This window comes from Artemia sp. Qi Xiang Cuo, chromosome 20 (genome assembly GCF_049724085.1).
Source record: "Artemia sp. Qi Xiang Cuo chromosome 20, ASM4972408v1, whole genome shotgun sequence".
In the NCBI taxonomy this organism is placed as follows: domain Eukaryota; kingdom Metazoa; phylum Arthropoda; class Branchiopoda; order Anostraca; family Artemiidae; genus Artemia; species Artemia sp. Qi Xiang Cuo.
Window position 1 is genome coordinate 35,484,755 of NC_142813.1, and position 16,446 is coordinate 35,501,200.

The following is a 16,446-nucleotide window of genomic DNA, read 5'->3' on the forward strand; positions in this document are numbered from 1 at the left end:
TACCAGCGGTAAGAATTGAACCCACGTATAATAAAGAACGACCTCTTGCCTATACTAAATTATATAGTTATAATAAAGAGTATGTTAGTAAATCACTGAAATAACAAACCATTCCATACATTGGACTTAGTTAGCTACTTGATTGTTTGAGTTTCGTCTCTTACTATTTAAAAGAAGAAAAAGCCGTAGGCTTTTTCCTGTTTGTATTTATAGTTAAAAAACGAACTCAAGTCAAAAGAAACTGAACCCTGTGGTTCATTCATATTATCGAACCCCCTTCTCCCAGGTAACAAGTAGGTATGCTTACCATTGGACTATCGAAGACTTGTATAATGAAAGTTTCATACAAGATATGATAATAATTTTTTAATCCGGGTTTAATATTATTATTATTGTAATTACATTAAAATTACAATAAAGAACGATCTTCTCAAACATAGTAACTGATATATGGTGGTTCCAGGGGTAGTTACTTGAGGTTCGTCTCTTACTATTTCAAAGAAGAAATTTACAGTAAAGAACTATCTCTCTCCCATAGTAACTGATATGTTACATTAAAAGACGATCATTGGAATAAAAATTTATTGCATTCATTGGACTTAGATAGCGACTTGATCGTTTGAGGTTCGTCTCTTGCTATTTCAAAGAAGAAAAAGCCGTACATAAAGTTACATTAATCCAGGTTGCAGCGGTAGCTAGCAACCTAGTAAGAGACGATCACATCCAATGTTAAGAAATGTAAAAACCCCTAACTCCTAAGAAAAGAGTCAAATCAAAACAAAAATTACACCATTAGAACCACCTTGTCTGAAACTTCCCTATACTTAACTTTCTGTCCCTTGGCTTGAATAACAAAGAAAATATATTGGCTTGAAAATCAAGAAAAATTGCAGCTACTACAACATTCTGCCTAAACGGGATATTTTTTTCATTCCGCTTGATTTTCCTCTTCAACTAGCTGGGCACTGGATCCGGGCTGCAGCGGTAGCTAGCAACCTAGTAAGAGACGATCACGTCCAATCTTAAGAAATATAAAAACCCATAGTTCCTAACAAAGGAGTCAGATCAAAACAAAAAGTACACCATTAGAACCGCCTTGTCCGAAACCCCTGTATAGGAAACTTTCTGTCCCTTGGCTTGAACAGCAAGGGAAATATATTGGCTTGAAAATCAAGAAAATTGACTTTAACCACGTTATTCTCCCCAAATGGGATATTTTTTTCTTTTTTTTCTTTTTTTTTCTTTTCCACGGATAGCTTGGCACTGGAACATCGTAGAGGGTTTTATAATAAAGATCGAACTCTTCCCTATACTAACTTGCATACGCAACTTCACTATAGTTAAGATTACAGTATTTATATTTTTACATTAAAAGACGATCACTGAAATAACAAACCATTCCATACATTGGACTTAGTTAGCTACTTGATTGTTTGAGTTTCGTCTCTTACTATTTAAAAGAAAAAGCCGTAGGCTTTTTCCTGTTTGTATTTATATAGTTAAAAAACGAACTCAAGTCCACAGAAACTGAACACTGTGGTTCATTCATATTATCTTCATTATTTTAGCTAGAATGTAAATAAACAAGTTTCTTTTTTAAATTTTAAATTGAAAAGATAGTGTTTTTAATTCAACATATTAAAAGTTCTCCCCGATGGGGAATCGAACCCCCTTCTCCCAGGTAACAAGTGGGCATACTTACCATTAGACTATCGAAGACTTACAAAATAAAAGTTACATATAAGATATGATAATAATTTTTTAATCCGGGTTACATAAAGGCTCGATCATCGAATTTTTATCCAGGTTGCAGCGGTAGCTAGCAACCTAGTAAGAGACGATCACGTCCAATGTTAAGAAATATAAAAACCCATAGTTCCTAAAAAGGAGTCATATCAAAACAAAAAGTACACCATTAGAACTGCCTTGTCTGAAACCCCTGTATAGTAAACTTTCTGTTCCTTGGCTTGAACAGCAAGGGGAATATATATGCTTGAAAATCAAGAAAAGTGGCAGCTACTACAACATTCTGCCTAAACGGGATATTTTTTTTTCTTTTTTTCTTCTTTTCCAGAGATAGCTTGGCACTGGAACATCTTAGAGAGTTGTTCAATGGCTCATTTTAAAGGAAATTGTTTGGGTTCAAAATCTAAAATTCCTAAAATAAATTATTTCTAAAAGAGAATAAATTTTTCCACCAAAAACTGCATTTTTGATGTCTTTTCACACTGCAGTCTTTCAAACATAAATAATCGTATACCAGCGGTAAGATTTGAACCCACGCCTCCGAAGAGACTGGTGGCTAACACCAGTGCCTTGGACCACTCGGCCAGGCTGCCTCTCATAAATAATATCCAGGTTGCAGCGGTAGCTAGCAACCTAGTAAGAGACGATCACGTCCAATGTTAAGAAATATAAAAACCCATAGTTCCTAACAAAGGAGTCAGATCAAAACAAAAAGTACACCATTAGAACCGCCTTGTCGGAAACCCCTGTATAGGAAACTTTCTGTCCCTTGGCTTGAACAGCAAGGGAAATATATTGGCTTGAAAATCAAGAAAAGTGGCAGCTACTACAACATTCTGCCTAAACGGGATATTTTTTTCTTTTTTTCTCTTTTCTTTCTTTTCCACAGATAGCTTGGCACTGGAACATCGTAGAGGGTTGTTCAATAGCTCATTTTAAAGGAAAATAATTGGGTTGAAAATCTATAGTAACTAAAATAAATTATTTCTAAAAGAGAATAAATTTTTCCACCAAGAACTGCATTTTTGATGTCTTTTCACACTGCAGTCTTTCAAACATAATCGTATACCAGCGGTAAGATTTGAACCCACGCCTCCGAAGAGACTGGTGGCTAACACCAGTGTCTTGGACCACTCGGCCAGGCTGCCTCTTATAATTTGGATTGCAGCAGTAGCTAGCAACCTAGTAAGAGACGATCAGTCCCATGCTAAGAAATATAAAAACCCAAAACTCTTAAAAATAGAGTAAGATCAAAATAAAAGTACATCATTAGAACTACCTTGTCTGAAACCCTACTAGATAAATAATGAATGTCGTCATAGCTTTATATTAGAGCTATGACGTGAATAGAAAAACACGAAAGTATGTTGTGGTTTCTGAAGACGTCATGAAATAATATCATTGTGCCATGACTTCATAATGGAATAAAATCATTACGCCATGACGTAATAATTACGAATTGAGAACTACAAAGATGAAAACGGTCTGATTCGTGATTTATATAATGGTTAGAACAAAGCAAGCTGCAGGCAAGTTAAAAAAACAGTACTAAACAGACAACTGAGATAGTGTCTTGAAAAGAGAAAAGCAAAGGTATTCAACCGACCAGGCGTATCGAGAAGTAAAAATTGAGAGAGCCAAACAAAACATCAAGGAGCTTTATCACAATGATGAAGATTACCGAATCGAATATAAGAAAAAAGAAATTACAGTAAAGAACAAACTTCCAACCCATAGTAACTAAAAAAAGATTATAATTAATATTAAAGATTTTTTTCCACCGATAGCTTGGCACTGGAACATCGTAGAGAATTGTTCAATGGCTCATTTTAAAAGAAATCTCTAGATCTAGTGCCATTTGTTCTTAATTTTTTTATATTAAAGAACGAACTCAATCCCATAGCAATTGTCGAGGTATTTATAATATAGAACGAACGCTAGCTGATATTAAATAAAATGTAATATAATAGTTGTAGCCTTAGCTTTAGTGCTTGTATTATCATCGGTAAACTTTTCTAGGGTATCTACGCAAAGGAGTACATTAAAAGATGATCATTGGAATAACAAATCATTGCATATATTGGACTTATTTAGCAAATTGATTGTTTGAGGTTCGTCTATCAAACAGTTCGTGGTAACGAACTGTATAGTAAGAGCGACCCGTCTCAATAGTAACCGAAACTCTAAAAAACGGAATTTTGACACCAATAATTACATCAAAAGAATCGTATTTTTATGCTAATTTTACATTAAAGGACAAACTAAAGCCCATAATAACTGAATCCGGGTTCCGGCGGTAGCTAGCTACCTAGTAAGAGACGATCACACCCCATAATGAAAAATGAAATAGTTACATTAAAAGACGATCATTGGAATAAAAGCCATTGCATACATTGGACTTAGTTAGCTATTTGATTGTTTGATTCGGGTTGCAGTGGTAGCTAGCAACCTAGTAAGAGACGATCACGTCTAATGTTATCCGGGTTTTACATTAAAAGACGATCACTGAAATAACAAATCCGGGTTGCAGCGGTTGCTAGCAACCTAGTAAGAGACGATCACGTCCAATGTTATTATTTTTTATAATAAAGAACGAATATTTTACCGATTATCTACTAATAACCATATATGACGTAATAAGTGACATGACTTTATATCTAAAACCTATTGGTACTAATAACCATATATGATTACTACTTAAGAACGACAAATATGTAAATGGTCTCATTCGTAAATTACATAATGGTTTCAATCAAGCAAGCTGCACGCAAGTTAAAAAAACATTACTACACAGCCAACAGAGATAGTATCTTGAAAAGAGAAAAGCAAAGGTATTCAACCGACCAGGCGTATCGAGAAGTAAAAATTGAGAGAGCAAAACAAAACAGCAAGATATGTTATCACAATGATGAAGATTATAGACATGCGAAAATTGAGACAGCCAAACAAAAGATCAAGGAGCGTTATCACAATGGTGAAGATTACCGAATCAAATATCCGAGTTACAGCGGTAGCTAGCAACCTAGTAAGAGACGATCACGTCCAATGTTAAGAAATATAAAAACCCATAGTTCCTAAAAAATTTACAGTAAAGAACGAACTTAACTAAAATAAGATTACAGTAACTAAATAACCTAAATAAGTAACTAAGTAACCAGCCCACAGTAACTAAAATAAGATTATAATTTCATCATGTCAAAGATTGATCAATGATGTCATAATCCGGGTTCGCATTGGTAGCTAGCAACCTAGTAAGAGACGAACAAGTCCAATGTTAAGAAATATAAAACCCATAGTCCCTAAAAAGGAGTCAGATCAAAACAAAAAGTACACCATTAAAACCGCCTTGTCAGAAACCCCTGTATAGGAAACTTTCTGTCCCTTGGCTTGAACAGCAAGGGAAATATATTGACTTGAAAATCAAGAAAAGTGGCAACTACTACAACATTCTGCCTAAACGGGATATTTTTTTTCTTGTTTTCCACAGATAGTTAGGCACTGGAGCATCGTAGAGAGTTGTTCATTGGCTGATTTTAAAGGAAATTAATTGGGTTAAAAATCTTTTGTAACTAAAATCTATGCTCTCTTTCCAAGAAAGAATAAATTTTTCAATTAAAAACTGCATTTTTGATGTCTTTTCATACTGCAGTCTTTTCAGAGATATTTGATTTTTGTAAATATAAATCATAATCGTATACCAGCGGTAAGATTTGAACCCACGCCTCCAAAGAGACTGGCTACATTAAAAGACGATCATTGGAATAACAAACAATTGCATACATTGGAATTAGTTAGCTACTTGATTGTTTGAGGTTCGTCTCTTACTATTTCAAAGAAGAAAAGCCGTAGACTTTTTCCTGTTTGTAACTAAAACAAATTAGTTTAAAACAGGATAAATTTTTCCAATAAAAACTGTATTTTTGATGTCTTTCCATACTGCTGTCTTTTCAAAGACATTTGATTTTTTGAAACAATCAAACAGTTCGTTGTAAGGTTGTATTTTAAACTTTATATTCCATAGATAGCTTAGCACTGGAACATCGTAGAGAGTTGTTCAATGGATCATTTTAAAGTAAATTAATAACATTCAAGGACGTATCCAAAGAGTTTAGTGGGCTTGAACCCCCCTCCCCCAAAATGTTTTTCAGATTCATAATAACGAATATAAAATGAATAAAACAAAATTGAATATAAAAAAATATACAATAATGAATATGAACAACTTTTTTATGCGTTTTTGAAGTTTTTATTATAATAAAGAACGTATATTTTACCGATTATCTACTAATAACCATATATGACGTAATAAGTGACATGACTTAATATCTAAAACCTATTGTGTACTAATAACCATATATGATTACTACTTAAGAATGACAAAGATGTAAATGGTCTCATTCGTAAATTACATAATGGTTTCAATCAAGCAAGCTGCACGCAAGTTAAAAAAAAACAGTACTACACAGATAACAGAGATAGTATCTTGAAAAGATTATAATAAAGAACGAATATTTTACCGATTATCTACTAATAACCATATATGACGTAATAAGTGACATGACGTAATATCTAAAACCTATTATCGCTATAGAATCGCTAAATTTATAAACTGCAAAAATATTTATGGTGTCTGAACAATAGTTTTAATCTTTTAATTTAGACTAGAAAAATACCTGAAAATTTAAAAATTAGTTTAATTTTTTGTTAGGTTCTTGATACTTGATACAGTTATAGTAAAGAACGAACTCTTACCCTTAGTTACCTATGTCTTGTCAAATTAGCTAATTAATTTCACCTGATTTTGTTTTAAGAATAATTCCCACGCCGGGATTCGAACCCAAGCTAACACTTCGTAAATTCCATCTTAATCAACCCAAAAAATTTAAACTCGTTTTCAATTTGAAAGAAATACGAAGGATTTGACACTGGGAATAGAATGCTGAACATTTCATACATTCTGAACTCATCTTGTTTATTTGATACAGAAAAATCACAAATAACTAACAATTTCAATTCTTGGGTCATAACATTACAGCTAGTCAATTTATAAGGTTCTAATAAGCCGTAACGTCTGTAATTAACCGATATTCTATAGCCTATTGGTAGTGAACTCTCAAGTTCGAAAATTGTTTTGAACATGTCTGCAGGATTCGTAACAATGAATGCGAAAATTATATTTTCTGCTAAACCATTTGATTGGGGGTTCCTTGGCGATGAATGTATAATTTTGAATTCTAATGTTTTTGCAATTTCATTCAAGGTTTTGCTTGTAAAGCATGAAGGATTATCCGACAGTAGGAAGTCCATATTTCCAAAATGTGATACTTTTATTATAAATTCCATCACTGATTTTGACCTGAAGTCTTTGGCTGGTGCCATGTATGTATAATTAGTGAAATGCTCTACTGCAAAAATTATATATTGGTCACTTATAGCGCAAAGTTACAATTTTTCTCTGAGATCCATTGACCAGATATAAAATGGTTCCTTAATGTAAATTGTTCAAAACAAAGCTAGAAATATTTTTTTCCCTAGGAGAAGCTCCAGGAATTTTTTTTTTATAATCATCAATCTTACTAAGACATATGCTAATAGCCCTAACAGGTTCGTTTTCTCCATAATTGAAAAAATGTGTTTTTCCTTCGTTGTTCATAAATATGCTTGTATATAAATTTTTATTACTGATACATAAACTACAATTGCTTCTTCTAAAAGTAATATACAAATTTTCAAAGATGTACACCTCTATATATTTACACCTCTGTCTAGTGTTTTTCATTGCATCTATAAGCTATTCCATAGTGTCCAGTCCATACTTTGGAAGCTTTTCATTAAACGTACAAAATTTCCTTTGGATATTACTATGAAGTTTTGCCAGAGCATTTCTAGTGGACTTTTCAGCAACATCTGCTCTTTCAAAGAAAATTTTAATTTGTAACTTTGAATATTTTTCGTAATCCTGGTAACATATTTGTAAAATATTTTTAAATTTACGAAAACTCTGCCTGCATTTTTGCCATTTTCTTGGACTTTTGAATGGGATGACCAAAATGTGATGAACTTAATCTGGGTGTTGTCTAATACAGATGTTCTTTGTTTGATGTGAAATTACAAACAAGAAAGAACCTATGGTTTTCGTTAATTAGAATAGTAAGAGACGACCTGTTTACAACCTACGATGACGTCATTAATCAATCTTTAATATGAAATATACAGTTTTTCGTAAAATAATTGATTCTATTTTTAAATTAACTTGTTTTAATTAGCTTTTTTCTTTCTACAATTTGCCATATCTTGATGCATCCTACTGCAAAATACATGATTTTCAATTCAACTTACTCCCGCCATCTACCCGTGCAGCTATTTAAACATTTGCGTCTCAATTGCTTGGACTATCTATCTTGGCTTTACTCTTTCTGCAATTAGCCATTTCCAGATGCAACCTACTGTAAAATGCTTGAGTTTCAATTTCAAGTTCCGTTGATCTGACTTGAAAATCAAATATTTTGTAGTAGGTCTATTACAAAATAAATTTTACTTCACATCTTAAGTGTAACGGACTTTTTCATTCTCTTCTATATCTTTTCTTGTCACTCTAACAAGGTTTACCATAGTCTCAGATTGTTTTGCCACAATTGATGTAAATGAAAAGGGAACATATAGGATAGCAAAACACTGTAAATAAGGGCTATTAAGCATGTGTCTTATAAAGACTGATGATTAAAAAAAAAATTCCTAGGGAATTTTCTCCTAGGGAAAAAAATATTTCTAACTGTGTTTTCAACAATCCGGGTTGCAGCGGTAGCTAGCAACCTAGTAAGAGACGATCACGTCCAATGTTAAGAAATATAGAAACCCCTAACTCCTAAAAACAGAGTCAGATCAAAACAAAAAGTACACCATTAGAACCGCCTTGTCCGAAACACCTATAAAGGAAACTTACCGCCCTGCGGCTTGAATAACAAAGAAAATATATTGGCTTGATAATCAAGAAAATAGACTTTAACCACGTTATTCTCCACAAACGGGATATTTTTTTTCTTTATTTCTTTTCCACAGATAGCTTGGCACTGGAACATCGTAGAGAGTTGTTCAATGGGTCATTTTAAAGGAAATCTCTAGATCTAGCGCTATTTGTACTTAATTTTTTTTTTAAATTAATTTTTTTTTACGAAAAACTTAATTTTTTATATACAATATTAATCAATGACGCCATAGTCTTTGGATGTAGTTAGTACATAAAGTCTGGATAATCGAATTAAAGCTGAAACTAAGTAAAGAACAATTATGCCTCCATATATTCACAGTGATGTATAAAATTTCCCATTACATCTGTAAACTGTTCCACAGTTGCCGGTTCATACCTTGGAAGCTTTTCACTAAATATGCAACATTTCTTTTGGATATTACTATGAAGTTTTGCGAAAGCATCTCTAGCTGACTTTTCAACAAAATCCATTCTTTCAGAGATAATTTTAATCTTTAATTTTGAATATTTTTCGTAATCCCGGTAAAACATTCGTAAAATTTTTCTAAATTTACTAAGATCAGCCAGCATTGTTGCCATGTTTTTGGACTTCTGAATATAATTTTTAATTTTGGCCTTATGCGTTCTTTGCAGCTTGTGTAAACTGCAAATATCATAAAGATCAAACTCTTCTCTATACTAACTTGCATACACAACTTCACTATAGTTAAGATTACAGTATTTATATTTTTACATTAAAAGACGATCACTGAAATAACAACCCATTCCATACATTGGACTTAGTTAGCTACTTGATTGTTTGAGTTTCGTCTCTTACTATTTAAAAGAAGAAAAAGCCGTAGGCTTTTTCCTGTTTGTATTTATAGTTAAAAAACGAACTCAAGTCCAAAGAAACTGAACGCTGGGGTTCATTCATATTATCTTCATTATTTTAGCTAGAATGTAAATAAACAAGTTTCTTTTTTAAATTTTAAATTGAAAATCCGGGTTGCAGCGGTAGCTAGCAACCTAGTAAGAGACGATCACGTCCAATGTTAAGAAATATAAAAGCCCATAGTTCCTAACAAAGGAGTCAGATCAAAACAAAAAGTACACCATTAGAACCGCCTTGTCTGAAACCCCTGTATAGGAAACTTTCTGTCCCTTGGCTTGAACAACAAGGGAAATATATTGTCTTGAAAATCAAGAAAATTGACTTGAACCAGGTTATTCTCCACAAACGGGATATTTTTTTCTTTTTTTCTTTTTTTCTTTTTTTGTATCCAGAGATAGCTTGGCAATGGAACATCGTAGAGGGTTGTTCAATAGCTCATTTTAAAGGAAATTAATTGGGTTAAAAATCTATAGTAACTAAAATAAATTATTTCTAAAAGAGTTACAGTAAAGAACGATCTCTCTCCCATACTAACTGATATCCGGGTTGCAGCGGTAGCTAGCAACCTAGTAAGAGACGATCACGTCCAATGTTAAGAAATATAAAAACCCATAGTTCTTAAAAAAAGAGTCAGATCAAAACAAAAAGTACACCATTAGAACCGCCTTGTCCGAAACCCCGGCATACTAAACTGTCGTGCCCGTGGCTTTACCATCACGGTAAATTTATTGTATTTAAAATCAAGTACAGGGCAATCTACAAAACAATTCTGCCTTACAGTTTATTTTTTTTATTTTTTTTTTTCTTTTTTTTTTCTTTTTTTTTTTACATAGATATCTTTGCAATTTTACATATTAGAGGGTTTTTAAATATCTAATTTTAAATGAAATTAATTTTGTTAAACATATATATTAAATAAAATAAATTATTTATAAAAGAGAATAAATTTTTCCACCAAAAACTGCATTTTGATGTCTTTTCACACTGCAGTCTTTCAAACATAATCGTATACCAGCGGTAAGAATTGAACCCACGCCTCTGAAGAGACTGGTGGCTAACACCAGTGCCTTGGACCACTCGGCCAGGCTGCCTCTCATAAATAAATATATATGTGAATTTTACATTAAAAGACGATCATTGTAATGACTAGCCATTACATATAGTGGAAACAGGAAAAAGCCTAAGGCTTTGTAATCATTCCAACTGACGTCATTAAATAAATTTTCCATTTAGTTTATTAAACCTTGAGATTTGATCCGGTTTCAGCTGTAGCTAGCATAATGTTAAAGAACGATATGTTGCCTATAGTCCGGTTGCAGCGGTAGCTAGCAACCTAGTAAGAGACGATCACCTCCAATGTTAAGAAATATAAAACCCCCCAACTCCTAAAAAAAGAGTCAGATCAAAACAAAAAGTACACCATTAGAACCGCCTTGTCCGAATCCTCTATAAAGGAAACTTACCGCCCTTTGGCTTGAATAACAAAGAAAATATATTGGCTTGAAAATCAAGAAAATTGACTTTTACTACGTTATTCTCCCCAAACGGGATATTTTTTTCTTTCTTTCTTTTCCACGGATAGCTTGGCACTAGAACATCGTAGAGAGTTGTTCAATGGCTCATTTTAGAGAAAATCTCTAGATCTAGCGCTATTTGTAGTTAATTTTTTTTTTTATTAATTTTTTACGAAAAACTTAATTTTTTATATACAATATTAATCAATGACGTCATAGTCTTTGGATGTAGTTAGTACATAAAGTCTGGATCATCGAATTAAAGCTGAAACTAAGTAAAGAACAATTATGCCTCCATATATTCACAGTGATCTATAAAATTTCCCATTACATCTATAAACTGGATTCTTTCAGAGATAATTTTAATCTTTAATTTTGAATATTTTTCGTAATCCCGGTAAAAAATTCGTAAAATTTTTCTAAATTTACTAAGATCAGCCAGCATTGTTGCCATGTTTTTTGGACTTCTGAATATAATTTTTAATTTTGCCCTTATGCGTTCTTTGCAGCTTGTGTAAACTGCAAAATATCCATGGTATCCGAGCAATAGTTTGAATATTTCAATTCAAGCTAGAAAAATACCTGAAAATGTTAAAATTAGTTATAATAAAGAACGACCTCTTGCCTATACTAAATTTTATACGCCACTTAATTATAGTATAGGTTAGTAGTTCAAAAGATAGCTTGGCACTGGAACATCGTAGAGAGTTGTTCAATAGCTCATTTTAAAGAAAATTAATGGGGTTAAAAACCTCTTGCAATTAAAACAAATTATTTTTATTACATTAAGAAATTTTAATTATGTTCCTTAAGATCCGGGTTGCAGCGGTAGCTATCAACCTAGTAAGAGACGATCACGTCCAATGTTAAGAAATGTTTATAATAAAGAACGATCTCTTTCCTATATTAAATAAACCTATACTAATTAATGATATAGTAATGATATGATTTTATTGATAGCCGAATGAAAAATTAAAGAAAATGATCCCGGTTGGCTTGAACCACCATCCTCTCGGTTAAAGGCCGATCGTGCTTGCCACTTCTTTTATGACGTCATTAATAAAAGTTAAAAAATTAACAATATGTTACACATGATACTTTTATCAATTGTCTTTTCATATTGCAGTCTTCTCAAAGATATTTGATTTATTAAGCAATTTTGCCAAAAATCCGGGTTGCAGCGGTAGCTAGCAATCCGGGTTGCAGCCCAAGGCCAGAACATAATTTGCACTTTACTGAGAAAAGTATCAATGATTTTACTTTTATAACTTTAATAAATCAAATAATATTAAGATTTTAATTACTAAATATCAGTATATGTAAATTAAACTGACAATGCACATTCATTTGTATTTTTTTCAGTAAAGGGCAGATTATGTTCTCAATTTCCAATCAAATGAGCACCTTTTGAAATTTCAACAACAACTTTCTATATAAACCTTATATGCCCCCAGGGCATAACTTAAAACCCTTGCAGTGAAAGCTCTGAAGGGGTTATCATCCTAAAAGACCTAATTTCCAGAACTTTCGAATACGTTGAACAAAATGGATATCTCAAAATTTTGATTGGATGTGTTGGGGAAAATGGTGGGCGTGAGAAGGGGTTGGTTGCCCTTCAATCACTTTCGACTAATAAAAGGGCAATAGCCCTTTCAATTTTCAATTGAATGAGCCCTTTTAGATGTTTTTACCACATCAATTTCAATAAAAACTTTACATGCTCCCAGGGCATAACTTAAAACCCTTCCCCCGAGGGTTGTGGCGGGATGGGTTGTCATCCTTAAAGACCTAATTTCCAGAACTTAAACTACGTTGAATAAAATGGCTATCTAAAAATTTTGAATGGATGTGTTTGGGGAAAAGGTGGGCGTGAGAGGAGGGTTAGTTGCCCTCAATGCCCCTTTCAACTATTAAAAAAGGCACTAGCAGTAGAGTTGGCATTCTGGATTCTATGGAAGCTATAGGAAAACATTTCTATGGAAGCTCTACACCTTTTCAAAGAGAGTGAGTAGCCCCTCGCATCTAGGTAACTCTTCTATAGAAGCTCTACACCTTTTCAAAGAGCCCGAGTACATGCACTACCACGGGCTATTACTAGGATTGGTATATATGCCTTAACAGATGGGTTTCTGAGCCAATACCTATTTTTCGGACAATTGCCTTTATTCAAGACTAGTTTGTTAGGATTGCGTCGCCGCAAATTAAAGAATAGGAAGCTACACTCAGAATTGATTGATTGGCATATGGTTTTAAATCATCTACCAAAAAATAACTTTATTTGCGAAAAAAGGTATAGTATTTGCGAATTGGACTGTGTGAACGATCTTAATTGAATAATAGGGAAAAAACAGAGCTAGATAACATTTGCGAATTGGATTGTATGAAGGTGGTAAAAAAGGGTTAAACTGATTACCAGTTAAGGTAACCCCGGAGGGCTTGTTAACTCAGGCAATTTGTTATAAATTTGGAACAACATCAATCTATGAAAATGGTTAACGATGATAGAATGACCTTGTGACTTGACCTAGCTTTACTTCTTCGATGTGTTCTGTATAATACACAAGTGGCGTTTGAACAGTGTTGTCAATTTAAAATGGGGTCTAACGTTATAGTGTACTAAAAAGTTGATACTATGAGAGATGTAGATGGCAAGAAAAGAATTTTAATAAAGAAATTCAGAACAATCCATAGAAAATCCTTACAAATCAAGTAGTGAGGTGTATATGAGTATGAACCGCAAAGGATCTTAAGAACCAATGACCCTAACCACCAGGGACCTCAGCCCCCAAAGCCCCTATCCCCAAACTCCATGGGGATCCCCTCCCCCCCCCCCCAACTTTTTGCCCCCCCCCCATTTTTTTCAATTTTTTTACATCTCTTTGAATGACATGAAAAAGGGCTCATTCGATTAGAAATTCAAAGGACTAATACCCTTTTTAAAAGTCAAAAGTGGTTGAAGGACAACTAAACCCCCTCTCACGTACACCTTTTCCCCACAAACAACCAAGCAAAATTTCTGTATAACCCGGTAGCTCAACATAGTCGACGGATGTAGAAATGAGATCTTCATAGGTGACAACCCCTCCCCCCAGAGCCCTCGGAGCAAGGGTTGTAAGTTAGATCCTAGAGGCATATCAAGTTTTTACTTACATTGTTGTCATAGAAACTTCAAAAGGCCTCATTCAATTGTAAATTGAAAGGGCTCGTTTCTTTTTTAATAGTTGAAAGTGATGTGATAGCGACTAATACCTCTCACGCCCACCATTTTCCCAAACACATCGAATTAAAATTTTGAGATATCCATTTTGTTCAACGTTGTTGAACGTTCTGGAAATTAAGTCTTTTGTGATGATAACCCCCTCAGAGCCCTCAGTGCAAGGGTTGTAAGTTCTGCCCCGGGGTATACAAAGTTTTTATTGAAAGCACTGTTGTAGAAACTTCAAAAGAGCTCATTCAATTGGAAATTGAAAGGGCTAGTGCCTTTTTTAGTAGTTGAAAGTGAATGGACAGCGACTAACGCCCCTCTCACGCCAACCATTTTCCAAAACACATCCAATCAAGATTTTGAGATATCCATTTTGTTCAACGTAGTAAAACGTTCTGGAAATTAAGTCTTTTAGGATGATAACCCCCTCAGCGCCCTCAGTGCAAGGGTTGTAAGTTATGCCCTGGGGGCATATAAGGTTTATGTAGAAAGTTGTTGCATAAATTATAGGCAGCGTGATCGAACTGCCTAAGTAAAGAACGGCGACACTCGAGAACGAGACGAGAAACGGGGACTAAGTAAAGAGGAGGACACTCCCCCACAGTCCTCAGGGATAGGGTTTTAATTTATGCCCTGGGGGCATATAAGATCGATGTTGGCACAATGTATTATTTATTAATTTTTTCCTTTAGAGCAGGGCACTTTGTATCGAAGGAGTTGTCGTAGAAGCTTCTAAAAGGGCTCATTCGATTGGAAATTGGAGTGGCTAGTGCCCTTTTTAATACTTGAAAGTGATTGGAGGGCAACTACCCCCTCCCCCCCACGCCCATAATTCCCCCAAACACATACAATCAAAATTTTGAGTTAGCTATTTTGTTCAGCGTAGTTGATTTCCACATAGAAAATATATTTTTGAGGAGGACACTCCCCAAGAACCCTCAGGGCAAGGGTTTTAAGTTATGCCCTGGGGGCATATAAGGTTTTTATAGAATTACATTAAAAGACGATCACTGAAATAACAAACCATTCCATACATTGGACTTAGTTAGCTACTTGATTGTTTGAGTTTCGTCTCTTACTATTTAAAAGAAGAAAAGCCATAGGCTTTTTCCTGTTTGTATTTTTAGTTAAAAACGAACTCAAGTCCAAAGAAACTGAAAACTGTGGTTCATTCATATTATCTTCATTATTTTAGCTAGAATCCGGGTTGCAGCGGTAGCTAGCAACCTAGTAAGAGACGATCACGTCCAATGTTAAGAAATATATAAACCCATAGTTCCTAACAGAGGAGTCAGATCAAAACAAAAAGTACACCATTAGAACCGCCTTGTCCGAAACCCCTGTATAGGAAACTTTCTGTCCCTTGGCTTGAACAGCAAGGGAAATATATTGGCATGAATCCGGGTTGCAGCGGTAGCTAGTAACCTAGTAAGAGACGATCACGTCCAATGTTAAGAAATATAAAAACCCATAGTTCTTAAAAAAAAGAGTCAGATCAAAACAAAAAGTACACCATTAGAACCGCCTTGTCCGAAACCCCTGCATAGTAAAATTTCTGTCCCTTGGCTTGAACAGCAAGGGAAATATATTGGCTTGAAAATCAAGAAAAGTGGCAGCTACTACAACATTCTGCCTAAACGGGATATTTTTTTCTTTTTTCTTTTTTTTTCTTTTTTTGTATCCAGAGATAGCTTGGCACTGGAACATCGTAGAGGGTTGTTCAATAGCTCATTTTAAAGGAAATTAATTGGGTTAAAAATCTATAGTAACTAAAATAAATTATTTCTAAAAGAGAATAAATTTTTCCACCAAAAACTGCATTTTGATGTCTTTTCACACTGCAGTCTTTCAAACATAATCGTATACCAGCGGTAAGAATTGAACCCACGCCTCTGAAGAGACTGGTGGCTAACACCAGTGCCTTGGACCACTCGGCCAGGCTGCCTCTCATAAATAAATATATATGTGAATTTGGGTTGCAGCAGTAGCTAGCAACCTAGTAATAGACGATCAGTCCAATGCTAAGAAATATAAAAACCCAAAACTCCTAAAAATAGAGTCAGATCAAAACAAAAGTACATCATTAGAAATACCTTGTCTGAAACCCTACTAGATAAAT